General features: G+C 47.5%; 1 pseudogene; it reads left to right on the forward strand.

Annotated features, from left to right (window-relative positions):
• The first annotated feature begins 421 nt into the window (after window positions 1-421).
• On the forward strand, window positions 422-1,501 carry LOC119459053 (uncharacterized; annotated as a pseudogene).
• Window positions 1,502-4,773: the final 3,272 nt, after the last annotated feature.

Genomic DNA, 4,773 nt, shown 5'->3' on the forward strand with positions numbered 1-4,773 from the left:
TTGGGCACCACGCACAACAGGGTCTTCGCGGCAGTCTGCTGTAATGCTCTCTGCACAACAGTCTACTGAGCCCGATCAAGCCTTACAGCTGCAACTTATATGTCGGCCACGCTGCGTTTACAGGCACCTTAACTAGATGGCGCCACCATACTGGCGGAGGTTCGGCAGCTCGGGCAGCTTGGGATCGCGTTGATTGCGCGCCTTGTGTGAATCGCATCTCGTCGTCTGTGCCTGCGCACGCTACGATAGCAGACGCTTTATCTATATGGCGCCACTATACTGGCGGAGGCTCGGGTCGTCTGCCCCTGTGCGCTTGGGCGCGTTTTAGGGCATTTTTCCGCTGGCAGATAGCAAGAGCTTGCGTGGCTCACTGAAGTGTTCTTCAGAAAGAAGAAGGCGGCGTTCCGAACGGTCGCGTTTTTCATGTTCTCCGCTTCAAAGGATTTAGCGGCCCCTGGCCGAGGTGCTGCTCTGGCTTCAGCCAGTAGCAATGACTATCGTATTGTGCTACCTCGTCTTCCTACCGGTAAGCTGGTTGTGGACTCCGTTTTCCTGCATGCTGACTTAGCTGCTCGACCGTACAGAGCCCAGGACTTCAGAGACACCCTTCGGAATGTTATTGACCTAAAGGAAATAAGTTCCATTGGCCAATTTCAGATGTCACACGTGTGGATGGTGACGTGCAAGTCAGCAATGACAAAATAAAAGCTAGTCACATGCGGGGGTTTATCAATGAAAGCAAGACGCTGTATCGTCATGGACCCTGAACCCAAAGAAGTAAAAATGAAGCTTTTATTGCTACCTGAGCGTTTGGATGACGCCTACATTCGAGATTCGCTCCAAGCTTACGGGAAATTGAAATCTATATCAACACAAAGCTGGAGAGTATCGGAGATAGAACAAATGCGTACCCTAAACCGTGATGTGGTGTTGTCTCTTGCCGACGGAGTAGGTGTGGGTGACGTTCCACATATCCTGCCTGTCTGTGGAGTGCAAAGCCCTGTATTGATTCCAGGCAGACCCCCGGTTTGTCTCCGCTGTAACAAGGTTGGCCACATTCGTCGCAAGCTGCAGAACACCACGTTGTGAAGACTGCCGGCGCTTTGGCCACACAGCTGAAGAATGTGCGGTAACATACGCTGACAAGTTACGACATAGGACACGGCCTCCAGATGAATGCTTGCGAGGTCACATAATGGATGCCTCGGAGGTTCTCGACGCAACCGGAGATGTTCCATCTGGCGCGGAGACAAGTTGTGCCAGCAAGTCCCCTCTAGATGTTAAAGACAATGTCATCTCACAATCACCCGAAGACAAGAAAGGTAGCAAAGAGACAGAAGATCTGTTCACGCAACAGTGCAATGAAGCGCCCGTAATCACACATCCAGTTCCTAACCAGCAAGCGAATGAGGCAGCCGATAATGACTCATTTGCTACACCCAAGCTTCTCGACACGTGCCCTGTGCTGGTAGATGACAGACGAAGTAGCTTGGATACATGAATTCCGAAGCGCCGTGCGACAAACACATCGGAATCAAGCACGGACAGCGACAAGACCAGTATCACAAGAAAAGCACGTCGCCGCAAAAATCGAAACACTCGGGAAAGTGCCGACGATCACGGTCCAGCAGGCCCGGTGGGGGTTCGGAGGGAGCCTCACCGTTGCCTTCAAGGACCGACCACATAGATCATTAGGCCCGTATAGTGGTTAGTCACCATGGCGCTGACCCAGCAGCTTCTCTTCGCAACTTTGAATGTACGGGGTCTTAGGTCTTTGCAGAAACAGGTGCAGCTTCACCGGCTTTTATCTAGGTACCGACTCGACTTCGTCGCCGTGCAGGAGACGAAGATTCAGGGTGATGATGAGACAGAAAGGGCCTTGCGACCTTTTCTGTCTGAGTATAATGTGTGCGTTTCGCACGCTCTTGGTTTATCCGCTGGCTGCTTCCTGTTTCTGAAAAAGAGCCTACTTTGTTCCTGCATTTAGTTACCATGTGGACGCTGAAGGTCGATATATATATGCTGCGATTTTCTGTTGCAGGGTGTGCCATGGCGTGTAGTTATGCATTTAATGACGCTGCTAAATGAATCCTTTTATTTGATACCGTGTATAGTGTACTGGACTGTGAACGCTGCATTGTGGTAATGGGAGATTTCAATTGTGTATGTGATCTGAGTGATCGAAGCGGGATTAACATTCAGCGGGATAGGAGTGGTTATGTTTTGTCTAACGTGATAGAGAATGCAGGGCTCACAGATACAGGAGAGTCGGGACAGGGATCTTGCTCTTATACACGAATTCTTCTCCTTCTTCTTCTTTCTCGGGTTTTACGTGCCAAAACCAGTTCTGATTATGAGGCACGCCGTAGTGGAGGGCTCCGGATTAATTTTGACACGAATTCAAGGTCACTCTTACGCCCGCCTTGATCGGATTTATGTCTCTTCATTACTCCTCTCCCGAGGACTGTGATGTAGTACTATCCCAGTTTCGTTCTCTGACCATTCTATGGTTATCGCAAAGATTGGTGAGAAATCGGTAACCAATTTCCGACCCCAGTGGGCACTCTGGAAGCTAAACTGTGAGCTCCTAAATGATCAGGAATTTATTATACGTGCGCGTATGGCCCTAAAAACTTCTTTTTCTACAGACTTGCCATCATTTGCTGCTTGGGAACTCTTTAAGCAAGAGGTTCGCACTGTGGCTATAGAAATTGGGTCAGTGAAATCATTTTATAGAAAGAATGAAGAAAAAATGCTTCTCAAGAGCTGAAGTAGCATTTAGGAGATGGAATGCTAAATGCCAGGCACTTACATAGAACACATAGAAAATATTAAATGTGAGTTACAAAAGTATATGACGCACTGCGATACGAAGGTGCGCGAGTTTGATCTCGAAACAGGCATGCTCTGCACTCTGAACAGCCACCACGTCAAGCTTTACTTGGTGAGCGACGTCACGTTATTTCAAAAGTAATTTCGGAAATATACTCCAAAGGTAGTCTGGTCATTGACATTCGTAACAAATACGAATGACATAATTTCACAGTTCGAAAGTTACTATAATGCTTTGTTCAGTGCCCCTCCCGAAGATCATGATGCAAAAGTCCTAGAGAGTTTTGTGTCTCTTGTAAAACCTTTGCAGAATGAGCGGTGTGCATTGATCAGTGGTACTCTTACCATTCAAGAAATTGAGCTAGCCATTGATGAGCTGCCTTTATTGAAAACCGCTGGCCCTGATGGACTTTCAAGCGAATTTTACAAAGCGTTCAAAGGAATTATCAGTCCCATATTATTGGATATATTTATTACAAGTTTAGAGGTCGACGCCCTTCCGCAATCTTTTTGCAAAAATCACACCGTTTTAATTCCAAAAAGCTCAGATAGGGAGAAACTGCGTTCTGTTGAAAGCTACAGACCAATCGCGTTGTCAAACGTTGATTATAAAATTTTTGCAAAAGCTCTATCTAATAGATTACAATTTGCGATGTCGATTCTCATTGGTTCCCATCAGACGTGCGGAATTAGGGGCCGATCAATTCATACCAACATATATATCGCCCGTACACTTCAATACTGTTACGGTACCAATGAGCAACTTGCAATGCTCCAAGTAGACCTTGCTAAAGCTCTTGATCGAGTGATAAGGATTATAAACAGGGATAAGGTGCCTCAGAAAGGCTGGCCAACGTTTCGATAGGAGGACCTATCTTCGTCAAAGGCGGCCTCGTCATCCTCGGCGGTTTAGTTTTAAAGGGTTAGTGGAGTGACGTCACGTCGATGTCCGCTGTGGCTGTTTGTAAAGGGAGAGACTGAAAAGAAAATGAGCGCCGGCGCTTGACTGGCTAGGCGCGGTTTCTAAGACGAGGGGACAAGAGCGGGAGAGCGAGAAAGTGGCAAAAAAAATTATATATAAAGAAACACCGTCAGAGGGGGTTGGGGGAGCGAGAGGCGAGTGAGCGTTCGGAGGAGTCGTGGTCGGCGTGCGTTTGGGGTCCCTGAAGAGCCGGTCAGTGTGCAGGTCACAATACGAGTTGAAAGCATGACTTGAGTAGCGTAGCATCAAGGCATCGGGTAATTTTGTGGTTGACAGGGAGCAGCTTGGTCCGTCAAGGGACGTTAGCCTCACTAGTTCGCCCTAGGCGTCGTCGCGGCGGTATACAGAATTGGCGAGACCTTGTGTGGTCAAGGCGCCGAAAAAGGTATCCTGGCGTCTGGGAATTTTGGACTGTCTCGGTGTGGATCTCGTGTGGAGAAAAAAAAAAGAAAAAAAAAGCGCGCGTTTGAGAGAAAAAAAAAAACTGCGCAGGAGGGTGACAGTGTAGACAAAATATAATCAGAAATTTAAACATGGGGGGGGGGGGGAGACAGGTGTACCTGGAAAAGCGCTCGTATGGTTGATCAATGCGTAAAAGCATGGAGGACGACAATCAATTGAGTGGTAGGGGAGATGCAGGGAAGAACTGGTAATGGAAGAATAGGTGAGGTTGAGGGGAAAAAAAAAAACCGGCACAGGTGAGTGACAGCGGAAGAAATATAATTTGAAACATGAACACTGAGGGGACAGGTGTACCTGGAAAAGCGTTCGTATGGTTTATCAATGAGTAAAAGCATGGAGGAGGATAATAAATTGAGTGGTAGGGGAGATGCAGTGAAGAACTGGAAATGGAAGAATAGGTGAGGTTGAGCATCGAGATTAGCTGGAGGTTTAACTTGTTATGCGCGTTTGTTAATGGTATAACAATTTAAGGTTTATGTTACTGCTTTTAGCGATTC

Source organism: Dermacentor silvarum, chromosome 7 (genome assembly GCF_013339745.2).
Source record: "Dermacentor silvarum isolate Dsil-2018 chromosome 7, BIME_Dsil_1.4, whole genome shotgun sequence".
NCBI classification, from domain to species: Eukaryota; Metazoa; Arthropoda; class Arachnida; order Ixodida; family Ixodidae; genus Dermacentor; species Dermacentor silvarum.